Consider the following 21,939-nt stretch of genomic DNA (forward strand, 5'->3'; position numbering starts at 1 on the left):
CAGTGGCCACAGCTCTGATTTGACCCCTAGCCTGGGAACCTCCATATGCCACCAGTGTGGTCCTGAAAAAGACAAAATACAAAAAAAAAAAATAAAATAAAATAAAAGATAAGAAAGAAATAAAGAGAGAAATTAAAATAGTAATTTGAATATCATACTCACATTTATGGGGCTTTTATGTAATTCAGAAAAGGTTTTTGTCTGGATACTAGTATATTTTGGATATATGTGAAAATGGTTTCAAATAGGGACCTTGTAGATAACTGGGTACCATAAACAAATAAATACTTGGTAAATTATTTTGATGGTGCTAAATATGATGGTCATAAAATTAAAAAAATAAGTGAAACCAAGCATTTCTTTGGTTTATATAAACTGGAAAAGAAAACTATCACAATTAGAGAGGCATATATTTGAAGAGACATTTCTGAGATAGAGATTTTAATTCTACAGATACTTTCTGTGGGCTGTGTCTGGCATTTTTCAGATGCTTACGATGCATCTGTGATAAGATGGACAACATCCCCTGGCTCTGTGGAGTTCACGCCCCAGCAAGGAAGAGGTGTAGAGAGAAAACAAAAGCCATTAAATAAGTGATTTATATAGTATGTTAGAAGGTAATAAGCTCTGTAGTTAAAAGACAAAAAAAAAAAAAAAGCAGTGTCGCCAGAACCAAGATTTCAGGGCTGGAAGCAGGAAAAACAGGACCATCAGGCAGGCTTCTGATATGTGATTTTCAAGCAAAATCAAGCAAAAATTTGAGAAAAAGTTGTGACTAGATAGTAACTTAGAAGAATACCATCTCAATTTAATGGACTAAGTTAACTAAAAGAGACTCATTTCAATGACTATATTTAGCATAATAGTTTTGACTAAATAGCATAATAATATTTGACTAAATTTATTAGAATGAAAAGGAATCCATGGTCTGCTCTAAAATTTGAGGTTTTAAAACTAAGAAGAGTATGAGTAAGTTGAACACAATAATGGGAGCTTCAGGTGTGCATATGACTGAGGGTGTCAATCACATTTGCTACAATTTTCTCTCCACCCTTTAAGAGAGAAATACCACATTTTTTTTCTAATGGAGACAAGGGAGACCCATGAGTTACAGGCTGTCATCCGGAAGACACATAATTGGATCTTTGCCTCTTTTCTTCTTCTGCTACAGTCTTAAAGGGCAGAAAAACCTGGAAAATAAAACTTTCCTCCTCAGGCAGTTTTTTCTGGGCTAGGTGAGAGGTGGAGAGGCTGAAAAGATGATAAAAGAGAGTGTAAAAAACCAGAGGTTGAGAAAGAAAGCAGGTAGTAGTCAAAGGCTTCCTAGTTTGAGATCCCATTCTTTTGAGGGTCCCCTGGGGATTTGATGAGGCAACACCTGAAACTCCAGAGCTGCTTATAAGCTAACATAGGATCTTATATCCAATCAAGGATGCATTTAGGTTTTGATTTTAAAATTTCAGTCTTATTTGATAGGGGTAAAATTTGGTCTCGGGGTATTTTCTGATGTTTCAAATTAAAAATCAGTGAGGGGAGGTCCCATCGTGGTGCAGCAAAAACGAATCTGACTAGGAACCATGAGGTTGCAGGTTTGATCCCTGGCCTTGCTCAGTGGGTTAAGGATGCGGCGTTGCTGTGAGCTGTGGTGGTATAGGCCGCAGATGTGGCTCTGATCCTGCGTTTCTGTGGCTGTGGTGTAGGCTGGCAGCTGTAGCTCCAATTAGACCCCTAGCCTGGGAGCCTCCATATACCATGGGTGAGGCCCTAAAAAAAAGCAAAGAAAAAAAAAAAGAAAGAAATCATTGAGAAAAACACCAGACTGTACATAAGCATGTGTTTCTTTAAATCTTGCTCCTTATATATCATCTATACATATGAGGTAATTCTGAACAGTAATATTTATAAATGTTTATACAGAATTATTTAATGCATGCTTTTATCTACTAGTCTTACTTTTCATGTGGTATGTGTAAACTGTACCTGGAAGTTGAGACTATGCAAACATATCACATATTGTCACAGAGTTTGGTGTATCTAGCTTCAAAATTTGTCCCTTCAAATGTAATCCTAAAAACTTAAATATATAAAAGTAAAATATCAAAGGTCATACTATATGCACTTGCTTTGTAGATTATTCTTTAAGACAGTACTGTGTTAAGAGTCCACAGTACTCCAACAGGCCTCATATGAAGAACTTATATTTGTAATGTTTATATCAAAATCTAATTTAAATGACCAAAATTTGCCACTAGGTTCATCAAAGAAGGGGGTGGGGGTGATGCTCACACTCCCTGATTTCTCTTTTCAACATTTCAGAACCCTGCTTTATCTCTTTTCTAAGAGAAAATACCCCCAAGATGAGAGCAAGAACATGATTTCTGAATGTTATCCAATTTTCTGTTTGTTTTCAAGCACTGACATTTTCTGGGTGAAGAATTCTATTTTTTAAATAATCCTTAGGGGATTTTGTCATAACCGTGTGGTGTATTTTTCCAGAAAGAAAAGGAATGCAAATCATAGATTAAGATAAAAATTGTAGACAAAAAGTTGGCTATTGTGCCTCAAAGTAAGGCATGAAGAAGTTCAAACAAAAGTGCAGTAATTCCCATTGATATATATTGTCAGTGCCAGATCCCAGCTGTGCGCAGATATCACTCCAGTTTAGTGCACAGCTGTGGCATTATAAAAGGGACTCGATTGCCAATCAGAGCTTGGCTTGAGCGATTCATTGTCCAAGCCATTCCCTAGTAAAGCTTCTGGAACTCTGTGTCCGCTGCAGTGATTGTCTCCATGAACAACCCTGTATTGTACAACTAAAGACATTGCAGCCTTTCTCTCTTAGATTTATTTATTGTAAGGAACTCTAGCTTGGAAATACAGTTCAGCAGAGGATTTCCTTTATCGCTTTACAATTCTCTTTTTTGAGGAGACGCGAGGTAGACTATCAGAGAGTCATAAAGTAAGTCTCTTATGTTTACTCAGCAATCAGCAGGTTGATTGATGGCTAATATTCTTGTAACACGATTTGAAAATGGATTCAAAGAACAAAGTCAGAACTACTGACAGAATCACAAAGGACTATAATTGCCATTAATATTGTTTTGCACCTGAAACAAAGTCTCCATTGCCTAGTTAAGTACTCTATGCCACCAATACGGCAGCTCTCCCCAACTACTGTGTCTCTGTGGAACACTGGCCATGTGAGATATTCTCGTTTTCTCTTTGCCACCCCATAAATATCTTTGATCAAATAAGTGTTTGATCCTTCTCTTATAGAATAACAATGCAGCCTGACTTTTTAAAGATTCTGAGAAGTCCTGGAATAAAGAATCATATTTGTGTTTGTTGAATGTAGAACTGTAGAACCCTTCTCCTTAATACTAAACAATAGTCCAATGCTTTATGTAACAGAAATGAGAAAGTTATTTTAGGGATTGTTGATTTAAAACAAATATTTTGTTTTTGTCAAAATTTACCTTTGGTCAAATAATTAAAAAAAAAGGACTGATTTTTATAAACTACCATACAGCACCACACTACCAGAAGATTTTGACCTGTACATGGCCTAAATTGTATTGAGCTTGACACATTCTCAGTAAAATTCTGCCTTTCTGGAATTCATATATGTAAATATCTTCTAATTACAAATAATAATATGTATACCTAAAAAGAAGTTATGTAACAAGAGGCAGAATTCCATTAATACATATGAAGATACTACAAGAGATAGTTACTCTAGATATGTTGAATAACAGATGTTATCTTCAAATTTCAAAAATATGTTAAATTTCCTGTCCATATCAAATCAGCATCCCTTGTTTTGTACACTAGTTTCCATATGTGACTATAATCCTTAAAGAAAGAGAAGGGGGAGAATTAACAAAACTGCCTCCATAATTTTAATTAAGGTATAAGATCTATTTATAGAATACATTAATTTCACTTGCTCTGTGTCTAGTACTGTTCTAAGCATGTAATATCTATTAACACATTTCTTCCTCATGGATAAACTTAGGAGATATGAAATTTTTTTACCTCCATGTTAAGGCGAAATAATAAAGACACAGATAGGTTAAGAATCTTGACCAAGGACACACAGCTAGTAAATAAAGCATAAAGGCACTCATATTCCAGCCACAACTCAAAGCTGTCTAACAGGTTTGCTCTACTTTTAGAGGTTATAAGATGTTTCTACAACTGCCCCTTGACTGGTCAAATAACAAGAATTTGAATTATAATTTTTTTAAAAAGAATAACTCTATCAGAATTAGAATGAGGTTGCCCTAAATAAGGAGGTTTTTTTTTTTTTTTTTTTTTTTTTTTTTTTTTTTTTTTTTTCATCTCTTGGACTATAGCAATTCTGGAGCTTTAATGAAGTTTACAAAGTCATGGATGTTCTTCCTTTCCTTCTGAAGTCTTTATCTGTAGAAATCAGATTCATAAGAAACGTATTTTCCAAATAAACTTACTTGTTGCTTCCTAGGTTCCTTCAGTCATGTTGATTCAAGTAGATAAAATATAAACCCTGCAAATGATGATATAAATGCTAAGTACATCGATCTCAGAGGTGACTCTTTTACAAATAGCTTCAATTATTTCTTTTCTGAATGCAAGGAGTAGGTACTTTTATTTATGAGATTAGGATCTGCATATCTAAACAAAAGACTGCACAGTTCATCCTCACACGTTACTAAACTAAAATCATGTACTTTCATGGTGCTTAAAGGTCGGTAAATCCTTCAAATTCTATCCATTTAGAGTATATTCAGAAAATTTAAAGATCAGGTTGCAAGCATGTTCATAATTCAACTTTTCTGAATCAGTATAAATGTGCACACAGGGGAAAACCTTCTGCATTTTGATGAACTAAAAGTCACCACCTACGTGAGACCTAACTAAGTATTATAACACTAATGTCTAAGTAGAGATGATTGGGAGATACAATGATTAGCATACTAAATTCGATATCTTTATAGAACAAATTCTGATTTGCAGATGTTCTATACCTGATGCATTTGCTAACAAAAACAATCAGTAAACCACATATAATACAAAAGGAAAATTCACTGTATTTTGGTATCCTACTTTAATAATTTTGAAGATTCTGATAAATGTACCTTGGAAAATTGGGCCTCTCAGAATTAGCATTTGAACAGTGAGCTTTTATTTCTAGAAACAAAACTGATGCCCATATGTGCATGTATTTAGGACAATATTATATAATATTGCATTTAGGCCATATTCCAATTATATGCAATGTTCTTTTTATCTATGAGGTTTTTACTGGATATCCTGTGGGTGGGGTGGGGGTGTGTGTATGCATGTGAAGAAGCTTAAAGTTAAGTTGGATTCTGCTCTTCAGATTGGATCAAAGAACCTTAGTATGACAACTGCAATTTTGAAACAATCCCCCAGTGAATAGTTAAAAAGAATATATATTGCTTTTTCCTTTTATTTATGAGAAAAAAATGTTATTTGAGGATTTAAAAACCAATCCAGAAATCCCTTATCCATTATAGAATAAGAAAAATTCCTGAATCCCATTTTTGTTTCCCTACAAGTTTACCAATTTTTGATTATGCTTTCACTGTTTGAAGTAGTCAAGTTTTAAGCCAAAGCCTTTATAATCTGTCTCAGCACAGCAAAGCTATCATCATGCCTTCTGAAAATAATGGCTTCCATGAGCTGGTGATAACAGATCATCCTGAATTAGAAATCCTTTATGTAGTCTCTCTCTCAAAGCAAGCAATGATCTGCAGTGGAATATCTGCCTCTTTATTCCATTCACTGTGCTGCTATTGTCAATTCAACCAAAGTTTTTCCTGAGTACCTACTCTGAGAGGCCCTGTTTTCAGGGCAAAGAACAAAAAGATGAAAGCTATTCAGAAAACACCCACTTTTTGTCAAGGTGATGGACATGCAAAGAATTACACCCACATAACAACCTGCACATGGATGTTTACAACTGCTTTATTCAGAATCACCCAAACCTGGAAGCAACCAGGATGCCCTTCAGTAGGTAAATGGATAAACTCTGGTACATCCTGATCATTGAATGTTATTGGGCACTAAAAAAGAAATTAGCTCTAAAGCCATGAAAAGACCTAAAAGAACTTTAAATAGCTATTACTAAGTGAAAGAAGCCAATCTTAAGAGGCCACTTAGTGTTTAATTGCAACAGTATGACCTTCTGGAAAAGGCAGAACTATGGAGATAGTTAGAAACATAGATGATTGCTAGTGGGAGTAGAAAAGAAGGGATGGAGTATAAGGATATTCAGGGCAGTGAAACTCATCTATCTGATATTATACTGGTGGATACATGTTGTTGTACATTGGTCCAAACACATGGAATACACATCATCAAGAGTGAGCTTTAAAGTAAACTGTGGATTCAGGGTGACAATGATACGTGAATGTAGAGTCATCAGTTTCAGCAAATGTATCACTCTGGATGGGCTTGCCGATAATGGAGGCGTCTAGAGACAGGGGCAAATGGGTATCTCTGTACATTCTGCTCAATTTGGCTGTGAACCTAAACTCCTCTAAAAAGTTATTAAAAACAATTACATTATAGAGTGGTGCCTCCAATAATAGCAAAGGGTATTGACTTGGAAGCAGCACAGAAATCGGAAAGAATCCTCATGGAAGGAGCAGATATGAAATGGTACATAATATGACCTCTAAGATGGGTTGTGAAGAATGAAGAGAAGTTTTCTTAATACCAAACATATTATTCTTCCTATAATTTAATTTCTTTCTGTGACAATGTTTCTATCCTAGAATGGGAAGAAGAACAGGGTTTGATTTAATAGTTATAATATCTTTGAATAATAAAATAAAGACTTTTTTTTTTTGTATTTTTAGGGCCGCACCCAAGGCTAGGGGTCTAATTGGAGCCCATGCCAGAGCCACAGCAACACCAGATCTGAGCTGCATCTGCAACCTACACCACAGCTCACAGCACCACCATGTCTGTAACTCACTGAGCAAGGCCAGGGATCGAACCTGCAACCTCGTGGTTCCTAGTCGTTTCCACTGCACCATGACAGGAACTCCAAAATAAAGACTTTTAACAGTGATGGGATAATGCTAGCCTCATGGTGAAAGTTTCAGTTTCATATTTTCAGGGTAATGTCTGATGAAGTTTTAGGGGTACATCTGCATCCAAACTGTATATGTTGGTGCCCAAAGCACTTGGAGGATCTGGAAGAAATAATGAGAAAGGATGTAAAGTCTGAGAAAAAAAAATGTAAAGAATCTGTGTCATCTGACTTAGGCAAAATTATCACAACTTCATTAAGTGAAATTTGTATTGCCCACAAGAGACCATTCCAGGCTCCTAGGATATGGAGATATAGGGAATAAAGAAATTTCATTTCATCAGAGAGTCTATAATATTGCTAAGGAGAAGCTTACCAAGTGATGATTATGTGATTAAAGACTGCAGCAGAAATGATCCACAAAATTACATGGAAGGACACTAACAAAGAGTTAGCCACATGAAAGAAACTGGGACTTGGAGTTTAAGTGAAGGAAACAGAACCTACAGATGCTGCAATGCAGATGAGACACATTGCAATTTTGAAGACAAATTTCCCAGGAGATATTTCAGGAATGAAATTCATATTTCATTTTAGATCATTATGCCACATTTCATTTGCATGTGTGAGAATTATCTCATCTAAAAAGAACCGTTAGAGGAGTTCCCACTGTGGCACAGTAGGTTAAGGATCCAGCATTACTGCAGCTGTGGTGTAGATTGAAACTCTGGTTGGGATTTGATCGCTGGCTGGGAAACTTCCAAAAGGCTAAGGAGGACAGCTAAAAGTGGGAAAAAAAAGAGGGAGAGAGAGAACTGTTAGAGAGTCTATCATAAAACCAATTTGTATTGAAGTAGTTTTATTCTAGCTGAAATGGTATTTTCTTAGTGCACGACATTATTCATAAAAAAAGTCTTACTGTCTAGTACAGCAAAAGAAGTTTACTGCTACATGCCAAATCCAATCACTTCTTAGATGTTTGGTTGAGGCATTTGGGGTAAGGATCCTAAGGCCTTGTCTAGGCCTGGAGGTAAAGAGTGCCATTTTTGATTAGTGGTGTCTGCCACTCAGCAGGGAAAAAAGAATGTCAAATCTCCACCTATACCCTTAAGAAGCTATTTATTTTGCATTAGGCTAAGATCTGCGGAAACAAAAATCCATGATATCAGTGATGGCTAACATTCATTAAGCACTTAAAATGTGCTTTCCACCACTGAAGGACTTCCTATGGAATATTTCATTTAACCCTCATAGCAATCTTGTGAGGTAGGAATGGAGGCCCAAAAAGTCAAGGAATGTGTACACGATTGGCAGATGGGGAGGCTTCCAACCCTGGCAGTGAACTCTAGGGGGAGTGCTCTTGCCAGCTTCACACAGAGCCGCCTAGCCAACCAGCCATGCTACTACGACAGCACAGGCTGTTATGACAGCACGGTGTCAGCTATATCAGTCATAACCATCAAAGTAGTAGCACGCATTCAAATACTATTCAAATAAACAGTCCATAGGCATCATGCAGGCATGATGATTTCTCTTAGCATCTCTACTTTGGAGCCATTTTATTTCTTCAGTCCTCTAAATGGGTTTCATTTTCATGTACACAGACCAAACACAGGAGAGGGAAAAGGGTTTGGTTTGAAAGTCTCACAGACTCAAACCCCAATGCCTGTGATTCCGTCACAATAATTTCTCTGAGCTCCAGCGTCCTTATATCTAAAATGAGAATACATACCATAACATATTTATCTAAGCAAGGTAAAAGGAGGCAACATACGGCAGGGTGTCTGACTTTGAGTTTTTGATAGCCAAAGCATCCACTTAAAGACATCCCACTACTAGCAAAACAACCAGATAAGGAACCAGACTTCCCTTGCCCATAAAGTTTTCCTTCTAGAGAGCACTGGGTAACCTAGAAACTTGATCTGCTGGGTAATCTCACGTTTTCCTTCCCATATCCCCATTCTCATCTTTATGCTTTAGATTCATCAAATAAAGAGTAAAGCTTTGCAACACCAACCCTAATAAAGGCATGTTATCTCTCTGCCTCTCTCTCCCTCTCTTTGTGGTCCTCAGGCCTGCAGCATGTTCCCCAGAACCCGTGAGTAATAAAATTGGTTCTTCAAAGTTCCCTAATAGTCTGCTGAGGGGCATCTGGCAATCATAATAAGAACCACAAAGTCCAGTCTAGCCGTAGGCTGTGTCCCTGATTGTGGTGGGAGGGATGTCTGCAGAGTTCTGTGTAAAAAGTATTTAGGTCATTCCTAGCCAACAGCATCACCATCAATAGGCTGAGACCAATGCAACATACATACTGAATACCTAGTTCAGTGCCAGACATAGAGCTTATCTTCCAAAAGGTTATTTCCTATTGATTCTTCTTATACCTCATTGAATAAATGAGTTAGGGTACCATCTTAAATGCAAAGTATTTATTTTTAATTATTGGAATATAAAAGAGATTTCATCCGCAGTTCTTAGTTTCCAATGAATAAGGAAGAGTTTCCATGTTCATGGTACTCCTTTGACATTATATTTTGCAGGAAATGGGCAGTGTGGATGAACAGAGACCAAACAAAAACAAAAAAAGAAAAGAAATAAAGATCCTGAATATGAGTCGTATTTTTAGAAGAGGGCCAGGTGAATCCTACATTTTTATAATGTTGCCTTTGAGGTTATGATGTGTTTAAATGTTGTGGCTCTTTCCCATTCCTATATCTAAATCTAGGCTCCTCAAACCAAATTAGTTTTTATTTGTGCTGAGAAAAACAATATAATTCATTTAAATATTCCTGAATATTAATTTTTAGTGTAATGTTTAAACCATGTGAAAAATTTTGAAAAAATATACACAAATATAAGCTTATGAGCTTTTTAAAAGAATAATAAATGCATTTATTGAGATATAAGAACTGTTCATGAAAATAAAATATACACAAAAATAAAAAACATGAATTTTTAAAAATAGCTTACTACAAAATTTTCAAGAAGATTTTCTAACTCACATTTTCTCAATCTGATACTTTCCACGCTGACAATGGTGTGTTTATGAAAATTTTATTGTGTATGTATGTGGGGGGGTAATCATGCTTTATTACAGAGGGCTGATTAGATAGATAGTTAATGGGCCACATAAGTTCAAACTGGCATTGTGTTACCTAATTTTTTTTTAAAATCCTTATTAATTGTGGGTGGTAGATGACAAGCCATATGAATATATTCAGATGCAAAGAATCTTCTACTATTTTTTAAATTACATTTTGTTTCTTACTAGCTTAACAAAGCTTTCCTAGGACATTTAAAAAAAGACTGTTTTTCCATGTTATGTTTTTGTTTAATGAAATTATGGCTCATTCCTATGAGTGAAATCTCAAGGATATTATTAAGAACAGAAGATCATTTTCCTTAAAACCTCTCATACTGAATATGTGTTTGCATTCTGTAAAAACCGTTGATTTATTAAGTAATACAGAGTTTTGGGCAATTCTCTAAAATGTGTTCATTCAAAATCATTTCTATAAAAATACATTGATTAACTGATACAATCCTCCAGTGTAATTTCATTTTAGCAGGCTTCTTGATTACAGAAACTATCTTAAGGTATTAGATTTGTGTTTATGATATTACTCTCTTATCATCATTATAATCATGCACTAATGTTCACTAACTGTTTCTTCATCTGTGTCAAGTGATTAAGAGTGTAAGTGGGTTTGTGTTTAAGGTGGCTTACCAGCTGTGTGATTTGCCATTATTTTACTTTGATCAGAGGAGGATTTTTATACTATTTAGTATCCAATATTTCAAGTAAAAGAAGTACACATTATATATTGTTCAAAGTATGATTTTCAATTGCTTCATAGCTTTCTTTTTTTTAAAAAAAGTTTAATACAATTTTTAAAGGTTACTCCTCACTTATGGCTATTATAAAATATTGGCTATAGTTCCCATATTGTACAATACACCCTTGAACCTATCCAAAAGATTTCACCTCTGACTCCTCTACCTTTATTTTGCTCCCCATTCCCTCCACTGATAACCTATAGTTTGTTCTCTACATTGGTGAATCTGCATCTTTTTTTTTATATTCACTAGTTTGTTGTATTTTCTTATATTCCACGTGTAAGTGATAATATATTGTACTGGTCTTTCTCTCTCTCACTTGTTTCCCTTAATAAAATGCCCTCCCAAGTCCCTGCAAATGGCAAAGTTCCATTGTAGTATTTCATTATATACACATAACACATCTTTATCCATTTATCTGTTGATGGACACAGTTGCTTCTATATCTTAGCCATTGTAAATGATGCTGCTATGAAAATTGGGGTCCATGTATCTTTTCAAATTAGGATTTTAAAAAAATTATTATTTTTTTTCATTTTTTTATTACTCAAATGAATTTATCACATCTGTAGTTGTATAATGATCATAACAATTTGATTTCACAGGATTTCCATCCCACAGCTCAGGCACATCCCCCCACCCCCCAAAATGTCTTCTCCGGAGGCCATAAGTTTTTCAATGTCTGTGAGTCAGCATCTGTTCTGCAAAGATGTTCTGTCTGAACTTTTCTCAGATTCCACATGTCAGTGAAAGCATTTGATGTTGGTGTCTCATTGTATGGCTGACTTCACTTAGCATGATAGTTTCTAGGTCCATCCATGTTGCAAAAAATGCTGGTACTTCATTCTTTTTAAGGGCTGAGTAATATTCCATTGTGTATATGTACCACATCTTCTGGATCCACTCCTCTGTCAATGGATATTTAGGTTGTTTCCATGTCTTGGCTATTGTAAATAGTGCTGCAATGAACATTGGAGTACATGTGTCTTTGCGAGTCATGGTTTTCTCTGGATAGATGCCCATGAGTGGGATTGCTGTATCAAAGGGTCGTTCTATATTTAGTTTTCTGAGGAATCTCCATAGTGCTTTCCACAGTGGTTGCACCAATTGACAATCCCCCCAACAGTGCACTAGGGTTCCTTTTTCTCCACACCCTCTCCAGCACTTCTTGTTTGTAGACTTTTTGATGATGGCCATTCTGGCTGGTGTAAGGTGGTACCTCATCGTGGTTTTGATTTGCATTTCTCTAATAATGAGTGATGCTGAACATCTTTTCATGTAAAAAATTATTATCTTGATCTATACCTAGGAGTGGAATTGCTGGGTCATATGGTAGTTCTATTTTGAGTTTTTTGAGAAACTTCTAAACTATCGTCCACAGTAGCTGCATCAATGTACATTCCTAACAACAAAGATATACAAAATCTCCCTTTACTCCACATCAAGAAATATTTAGGCCACACATTCAAAATTCAAGAATGTAGAACATATTAACTCACCACCCAAAAGAGACCAAAGCATTAATCAGTTTATAACATATCTTTTGAAATTTAGATCTGGGCCCAAAGCCTTAGCTTTCCTTTTAATTCTTGAAACTAATTCTGAAATGTAATGCTGAATATAGGAACATGAGAAAGGCTAAAGAAAGTGAAGGAAAAGAATTAGTACATACTTTCATCTAGTTTTTTTTTTTGGCTACATTCTTTTCTTACTGTTTTTTGTTGGAAATGCTCATTTTGGTGGGAAGTGTCATTTGTGTTCCTAATTTGACAATAAAGATGCTGTCTTTACCAGCACGTTCTGGCACCAAATTAAAGATGATGAAAAACTTTTAAACAACAAACCTAGATTGGTGGAGAATATTCACACCTGTTTACACCAATCTTTGCTTTTCCAATCAAGTCAACCAATGGATCAAAAGAAAGCTAAAGCCCGTGTGATGGTCCTTCAGAGCCTCTGCTTTCTGCAGGGGCCCACAGTCAGCCCAGCCTTTGCCATCTTGCTGCACATTTATTCCAGAGTAAGCAAGGCTTTAAATCAGAGTACAGCTTGGGGAGCTGCCAAGTCAGCCGCAGCACTACAAGGTAATACACCCCACTGTGTCACAGAATAATTTATTTCTGAATAACCCATTATATTTCCTCTAAATTAGCAAGATTTAAAGGTGACCTAGCACAAATTAACGAATGTGTCCTTTGGAAATAATATCCCAAATCCACGACCAGATTATTACCTGATGTGGGTTAACATATTGCCACTTTGAAACAGTTAGCTGTCTTATTGAAAGTCTATATATTCCTACCATCTAATAAAATACTTATTTGGTATGAAACTCTTTAGGCACATGCCTATTTATAAACTTCAAAATTCTTGAGAAATACTATATATAATAAATGCTACTTGGACTACAGCACTGTCTCCCTCCCCAAATCAAACAATAACACTTATAGTTTTTGCTCATTCAAACCTAGGTCTCCCCTGGGAGGAAAAAAAGAGGGAATGCAACTTTGTTTTACATAGTGGCATATGTTGCCTCCTTCATTAGTTCTTCAATTGCAGTGCCCTCTATTTCAAAAACAAGAGTCCTTAGCAGTTTCTCAAAAGGCGTATTAGAACTGCTTCACTAGATGTTTTGTTATTTTTGCTTATTTCCTTAATCACTTAACCCTTACCCATAGAACAATGCTGTCATGGCAACATACTCTGTCTAGAGTAAGTGCACAGAAAGTTTTGCCATAGACTCTCCCACCACTAATTGGGAGTCTTAAGAATTCATTATGTTGAAGAAGACAAGGACATTGTTTTGATTTCATTTTTTTAAATCAGTAAATAAAATAACCTTTCCTCCTCTCTTTTAGTAGAACACTGTAAAAGCTACAGACTCAAGAAAATTAGAAAGCTCAGTTACAAAGTTGGCTTGACATTGGCTAACTTTCTTGGCAGTTTGACCCTAGTGTAATTTTAAATTATTTTTATTCTTAGTTAAATGTATGCTTATAATGGTCCATTTTAGATGGCCTGTCATGTAGATACATCACATCAAACAATATAGTGATCTGTTTTGATTATATACTCAAATAAATCAGGCTTTTTAAATATAATTACTCTAACAAATAGCATGTTACTTTCTAAAATGAGATGGAAAGAAAACATTTTTCTTAGTATTTTAAAAGGTATTAAAATAGTATAGAATGAAAATCAAATATAATTAAAAACATATATTGTAAAAACATAATAATCTAGTGGCCAGTGGGGGAAAATGGGGAGGAATTGTGTGATACGAGTGAAGGGGTTCTAAAGGTATAAACTTTCTTTTTTCTTCTTTTTATTATATAATGATTTTTATTTTTTTCCATTATAGCTGGTTTACAGTATCCTGTCAATTTTCTACTGTATAGCATGGTGACCCAGTTACACATACATATGTACATTCTTTTTTTCTTATATTATCATTCTCTATCATAAGTGACTAGACATAGTTCCCAGTGCTATACAGCAGGATCTTATTGCTAATCCATTCCAAAGGCAATAGTCTGCCTCTATTAACCCCAAGCTTGGAGAATAGACTCGTGATGAAATTTCTGTAAATTAAATAAGTCCTGGATATAAGGTACAACATAATGATCATAATTAATAATATTGTATTGCATATTTGAAAGTTTCCAAAAGAATAATCTTAAATATTCTTCTCACAAGAAAAGAAAATGTCTAACTACATGTGGTGACAGACTATTGTGGAGAACATTTTCAATGTACACAAATATCAAACCATTATGTTGTATGCCAGAAATGAATATAATGCTATATGTCAACTATACCTAAATAAAAAATAAATTAAAAAATAATGATCCTTTCTCGATTTTAAAATAATTCCTTAGAAAAATTCTTAACCATATAACATATAAACATAAAAGTTGTTTTGTAATTCTTTAGAACAATTATGAGATATTTGATAGTACAATAAGTGCATCAAAAAGTTTAGAAAACGCCTCTTTCTATAAACAGTGGCTCTCAGTGCCTTTGTGTTTAAGTAGCAGAATTCTTTTGCAAAAGCGAAACATATTAAGTAGTAAACAGGATACTGCTCTGGTTTAAGCTGAAATATGAGAATCTGGAGCCTTGCTTTGGGCTGTGCCCACCCTGCTCCTGCAAGACTCTTTGTGGAAAACAGTTTGAAAACCATTGGCAACCATCCTCCCCTTCAATTCAGAGCATTCCAGAGAACATCTGCCCACACACCCATGCTTTCATGCAAAATGAAGCTTAACTGCCATTCAATAGTACTTGCATGTATCTCAGATGCTTATTTATGTACAGAAAAAGCTTTGGGATTCTCAGCTTATACCTGATCCATATTTTATTATATAAATATATATTACATGTAAGTAAATATATAATATCTTAATGCATGTGTGCATATATATGTGTATACATTATATACACATATATTATATACATATACATTATATATTATATGCACATATATAATACTTACAGTGCCCATGCTATATTGAATAAGCCTAAAAAGCCGGGGCTGCAAAATCAAACACTCAACTAAAACCTATTTTTTGCTTGCCACATGTCCATTTGGCAGGGGTACACTGTTAAATTTTGTTTTCCAACAATTAAAAATTCTAGTTCTGCCCATTCTTATTAAGTCAATTAAAAAAATTCACTTAACATTTAGGTTCATTGGCTTATTTATTGCCCCACTGGGAAAGTTAAAACTCTTTGGCAGGTATCTAACAGGCATCCTGCATATAGTTTTCTGCAATACTCTTGACAAAGTCTGCCTTTGCCTTTTGGTGAAAATATTTTACTTTGGAGTAGAAGAAATGAATCCCCCCTAAATAAATATAGAATCAGAAATAAGTATTAAAAACATAGTTAAATTTCAGAGATTTCCAAAAATTCACAATGAATAAAAGACTTTTAGTTAGGATTGAGTTTAAGACATTGATACTCATGACTGTGCTCAATTTGAAAAGTGTTCATTGAGATCTGCTAGATGAAAATTACTCATTTGGTGCTGTGAGAATTGCAAAAGTTGATAAGATTAGGATTAATTAAGAGTTAATCAGTCTTGTGTGATCTGGTGAGGATTGGATAGAGTTAGGGAAACTTACTTCAAATCACAAACACAGCTAGAATGGGGATAAGAAATGTATAGATAGTTTTGCAAAGGTAAATTTCAATTTCACTATAGTAAATGATAATAATGGCTATAACGGTATGAACATAGAATGATATAAAATAGATTATAATGATTTTGTTGGTTTCTATCCATTTCTATCTGTTTACACTAAAGAAAATACATTCAACAAAATCTCCTTAACGCACAGTTGTTGGTTTTATAAGGATGTTGGGTACATTTCGGCTATTAGAGCTCTTCTATACAGCATATGCCGTGAGCTTTTATATTTGTTAATTGACATGATTGACAAACACTGTATTTGGGTTAATAAGCAGTGTAAAATATGTATCTAATAGAAGGAATTCACACAGAAATGGTTACCATTTCTTTAAAAGCAGGCCATGTATTAAGTATTATTTTAGAGAAGCCAACGAACACTGGAAGAGACATGATATATTACAGAGAGGTGGTGGGGAGTGGGTCAGAGGTCTTTGTAGAGTTGATAGCAATTGAGCTGGGCCTCTTAAATGGTAGATTAATTTAGAGTGACTAAAAGTGACTTCATCTTATGCATATCACCTGTGGGAAGGAGGGGAAAATAATATTTTATAGACAGGGACAAGGACACATATACATGGCTTAACAGAATTAATATTTTTAGACTTGAGTTAAAATATGTTTATGGGAATTCTGTTTGTGGTGCAGTGGAAATGAATCCAACTAGGAGCCAAGAGGTTGAAGGTTTGATCCCTGGCCTCGCTCAGTGGGTTAAGGATCTGGTGTTTCCATGAGCTGTGGTGTAGGTTGCAGATGTGGCTCGGTTCTGGCATGGCTGTGGCTGTGGCTGTGGCCGGCAGCTGTACCTCCGATTAGATCCCTAGCCTAGGAACCTCCAAATGCCGCTGGTGAGGCCCTAAAAAGCAAAAAAAGAAAAAAAAATGTGTTTATGTATGCAGTCTCAATCAGTAACATCCAATTCTCTTTTCTTAGGACTGAGCCCCAGTAGTTAGGGCTTAAGACTGGGATGTGTTTAGTAAGCCAGTGTTAAAGTAATTCTGAGACGTCATGTTTGCACTTATCACTTATTATTAGTTATTTATGCTTGCAAAGCACTTTTGTTTATATTTGAATCCTTTCCTTGCAGATCTAGAACAAATGTGACTGCATTGATCTATACCTTGGTGCTCTGCTACTCTGACAAAACAGGTGTCTGATCAGAGTTGAAGGCTCCTTCCATCAGCCAAATTGATTGTAAGTGACATTTGACAAAGTGGCTAATCAGAGCTATAGTCCATTTTTTCAGTGCAGACACTACCCAATCAGACCTTCACTGGACAAGGGGAGAACAAATTAGAAGAAAAGGACCAGGAACATTTTCCAGCACACTATTTAATGAGAGGAACAAATATCCAGATATTGGTCAATGGATTTTTTTTTCACCTAAATATATTCTATTGTAACATGAATGCAGATGACTACTATCGTCTTTAACATCCATTCATGTATTAATACCACATAGACTACATTCTACACTTATTTACAATGAATACTTTCTATTTTGGCTACTCTTGCTCATACCGATTGTCCTTCTACAGTGAAGGACATTTTTAATACACTATAGTGCATGCTTTTTAAAAAAACTAAAGAAGTGGAATTTTTATTTTCCTTTTAAAGAAGTCTAACATCTTGCATGATTTATACCTTTTACACATACCATGCGTCATTGAAGAAGGTGTAAGTGCTAGATAAATGTGTATTCAAGTTATTAGTAAAATAAACATATTAGCTGAAAAATAAATCAAACATCAAGGTAATGGGCACTAAAATTAATTTCCAAAATTCTTTTTTATTTATTTACTTGTATTAATATTAGCTTATAGACTCTTACCTTATTTAGTAAGTTATAATCTCTTACAGTATATTAATTTTGATGCTAAAGTTGTCCCTGGTTTGGCAACTGAAGCCTCATCAAATTTACTCCACCTCTTCAAATATGCATCTCTTGTTGGGATTGAGGGCCATTTGCAATGTGTTGCAAAGTCGAGAAACGTGCTACATTTTTCGTACAATAACTCATTGAAATTCAGTTAAGAGGTTCTCAAACTTGGCAGTCTAATAGGTTTGCTAGTCTTATAGATGATTTATTCCAAGACCAGACTGCTGACAGCTGCTTTCTTCTCCTTCAAACTCTCCTTCACCTGCGGGGATTTCAAAGACCTCTTCAGATGCATCCAAGTGCAAAAGTAATGATACACCATCTAGGTCAAAAGTATAGAAAAAGAGGTGAAGAGGAACAAAAATGGGAAAGGGACTTGGGGAGCAAAACTAAGGAGCAAAAGAATACGTATTCTTAATACATTTGACTTTTTTCACTCAACATGAGTTGCTGCTTATCTGCAGTTTGTTCCTTTTAACTGTTGTGTAGTATGAATACCAAATTTTCTAATTAGCCACTTTGAGCAGGGACATTGACTCTAACCTCCCCTGAGTTAGGTACAAGAGGAGTTACAGAAAAATCCTCCTTTGGTGGGGGCTTCATGGAGAGTGAGTTCCTAATCCAATCTATGTCTTGGATTCAGTGAAATTAAGACTGAAAGCAGGTGATGGGGCATTTGCTGGAAGCAGGTTAAAAATCGCATATGTTAGTGGGAAGCCAGTGAGGGAGGGATGGTGGGTAGTCTGAGTCGTACTGAGGATACATGGATGATATGAGTCCATGTGTCCTGGTTATGGGTATTACAGTAGGCTTTGGACATCTAGTGGTGCCATGCACTGCGTTTGGGACTGCTTCTCATGGTCCTTCCTTGAGACTGAAATCTTGTTCTGGTATTTTGTTCCCTGAGTCTTTCCCTACCATGTGGAGTTGCTCCCTAAGGCTCGTGGGAGATGTGACAGAGATTTGGGGCAAGGTTTCCTTGAAAGTAAAAAAAAAAATTCTGTTCAAATAAATTTTGAAATTCTATATCCTTACCAAATTTGACTCAAATATTCTTTGAGAAATAACGTAGTTCAAAAAATCCCCAATTTTAATTCTGTTTAACCCAATGTTTTCCAAGATATTTGAATACAAAACGTGTTAAGGGATAAGAGTATCTAACATAGGGGAAATATAAACATTACCCTAACACATTTATCCTTGGCATCAAGAAGTTATCTACCTGGAACACTTCTCCACATCACTCTAAGCCACATCCCTTGGTACCACTCAATGCTTACTCTTCACACCCCCAATAGAGACAAATCTAAGGAACACTACTTCAAAAATCCAATCTGTCTTAGTATCCTAACTACTGGTCTAACTGGGTTGATATCCTAACCTAAGTTCAGTAACTGAGCTCCTATCTTGTGTGAGTGTGTCTAGTTTACAAATTTCTAAGTGTCCTCTCTTCCCTATTTGATCCTTTGTTTTGACAACAGGTCATCTATTTCAACCCATCAAAGACTATGGCTGTCTTGACAGTCCTTCTAAAAACTGAAGTCACAAATTCCACAAGCATGATGGAAACTTTCTTTCCTTCTGCTTCTCTCATAATTGTGAATATGTTTAACACATCTAATTATTAGAGAAATGTAAATCAAAACTACAATGAAGTATCATCTTACACCAGTCAGAAAGGCCATCATTGATGAGTCTACAAATAATAAATGCTAAAGAGGGCATGGAGAAAAGGGAACCATCCTACACTGTTGGTAGGAATATAAATTGTGCAACCACTATGGATAACAGTATGGAGGTTCCTTAGAAAACTAATAAATAACATCCATATGGTCCAGCAATACCATTCCTGGGCACCTATCCTGAGAAAATATAATTTTAAAAGATACATGCACTCCAGTGTTCATTGCAGCACCACTTATGATAGCCAGGACATGGAAGCAACCTAAGTGTCCATCACAGAAGAATGGAGCAGAGGAATGGATAAAGAAGATGTGGTATGTATATACAACAAAATATTATTCAGCCATTAAAAAAAGAACAAAACAATGCTATTTGTAGCAATGTGGATGGACCTAGAGATTATCATACTAAGTGAAGTAAGTCAGGCAGAGGAAGACAAATATCATATGATATTGCTTACATGTGGAATCTAATAAAAATGATACAAAATAACTTATTTGTAAAACAGAAACAAACACTCATTTTTAAAAATCAAATTTATGGTTACCAAAGGGGAAACCGTGATGGGGAGGGATAAATTAGGGGAATGAGATTAACCCATACACTCTACTATATATAAAATAGCTTACGAACAAAGACAGCACAGGAAAATCTACTCAATATTCTGTAATAACCTATATAGGAAAAAAAGAATGGCTATATGTAGTATATATAACTGATTCACTTTGCTGTACACCTGAAACTAATACAACATTGTAAGTTAACTATACTTCAATACATTTTTTTTAAAGAATTTTCTTTCTCTTCAAAAGATCTTTCCACCTGCTTGCATTTCCTCTCATTCTCTATAGTAAATTTCACGTGAGTACTTGCTTCCATGGTATATGTCTGATCTATAATATCTCCTGTGCTGACTTGCACCCCTGGCCCTTAACATCCAGTTGGAAAAATAGCTAACTATCTTCATTACTAGAGCCACAAATAAGTAAGGGAAGGACAATAATGGTAATTAAGGGAAAATGGTGTAATACTATTTTGAGTTTAATGAAATTTATTAACCATAGAAAAGAAAGTTGTAGCATTTCAGTGGTAAGTTTGGTTTTGCTTTTTTTTTTTTTTTTTGATACCTGAAAATGTCAGAGAACTTGTCCCTTAAGAAAAGTTACTGTCACATCGATTTTTCTTCTCATTGATATTTACTTGGATTACCTTCATTGAGGTATTTCTAAGTGGAAATCTGAAAAAGGAATTTCTTACCATTTATACATATGCTTATTAGGAGTTTGACATAAACTGGCATGTCACGTTGCTCCGTGAATGTCAGAATTCTGACATACGGACCCAAAGTTACCCGCTCTTAAATCATGACTGCCTTATCTTCCTTGACAAAATTGAAAGCAAGAAACAAATTTTGCATCTAAAGTTTGAAATTAACATGACACATGTGACCTTTGCAAAGTAGATATGATGTGAAGAGACTAACACTTAACAAAGCTTCCGAATCATCTAATACCTTGACCACAATTAAACAAAATGGTGTTACCTGTACATTCTCCAGATAGAGATAAGTATCTATGTATAAATGAATATTTAACACTTGTTATACTGAAATTATATATAAACACCACAGTGATAGTCATTTATTTGCAAAATCTTTTCAACCTTAATCAAAATGTTAAAAACAATAGTCACTCAACTTTTTATTTATCCTAGTTGTTTCTGCTGTGAATTCACATGGTCAGTCATTTGGGCCTCAATTTCCATTTAAATATATGTGGGCCCCCACTTCTCAGGCAGAATGCAGCTTGGAGGCCATCAATAATTTATACGCCAGTGTCCTTCCTACATTCACCACCATACTCCAAGGTGAAATACCCAGAAATTACTAGGCCCTAGAATATTGCTATAGGAGATACTAGCTTTCCTCTTCCCAGGAAGACTGATCTGCTGTGGGACTCCCTGTATCATGCTTTGGGTGGAAAGAGGCAGTAGGATAAAATGGTTTAGTGTGTGGGCCCTGTGCTTATACTTGGATGCATTAGCTATGCTGTTTCCTATGTGTGTAGCATTTGCAAAATTATGTAAATTCTCTGAGACTCATTTTGCAAAGGCTGCAAACCTAGTTTGTATATGACCATCGTACTTCTTGGTGTATAATCTCTGAGTAGCTCTGCATTATCTATAGTATAAGGTCTTTGTGGTAGAGCATGCAAGGGTCTTTGTAGTATGGGTCCCACCCTTCCAACCCACATACTCATGCTCCAGTTAGGCCAAATTATTGCCAGCTGTGAAACATTGCATAAATCC

General features: G+C 35.4%; 1 protein-coding gene and 1 long non-coding RNA gene across 6 annotated transcripts in view; both read right to left on the reverse strand.

Annotated features, from left to right (window-relative positions):
* Positions 1-21,939, reverse strand: part of SGCZ (sarcoglycan zeta) — a 1,018,982-nt gene that overhangs the window by 808,790 nt on the left and 188,253 nt on the right.
* LOC146395129 (uncharacterized) overlaps positions 7,123-21,939 on the reverse strand; it is a 122,992-nt gene continuing 108,175 nt past the window's right edge. Inside the window, exons 1-2 of one of the 2 annotated variants that reach the window (XR_014831861.1) lie at positions 17,902-18,040; positions 7,123-7,205 (exon numbers count right to left, since the gene is read on the reverse strand). This is a non-coding gene — a long non-coding RNA (uncharacterized LOC146395129). Of the gene's footprint in view, positions 7,206-17,901; positions 18,041-21,939 lie in introns of those variants that run through there. The other variant, XR_014831862.1, reaches the window with a different exon arrangement.

The sequence above is a fragment of the Sus scrofa genome, chromosome 17, assembly GCF_054392235.1.
Source record: "Sus scrofa isolate SSC_HxYL_T2T_F1_AM1 chromosome 17, Sscrofa_HxYL_maternal_Yorkshire_Landrace_v2.0, whole genome shotgun sequence".
NCBI lineage: Eukaryota > Metazoa > Chordata > Mammalia > Artiodactyla > Suidae > Sus > Sus scrofa.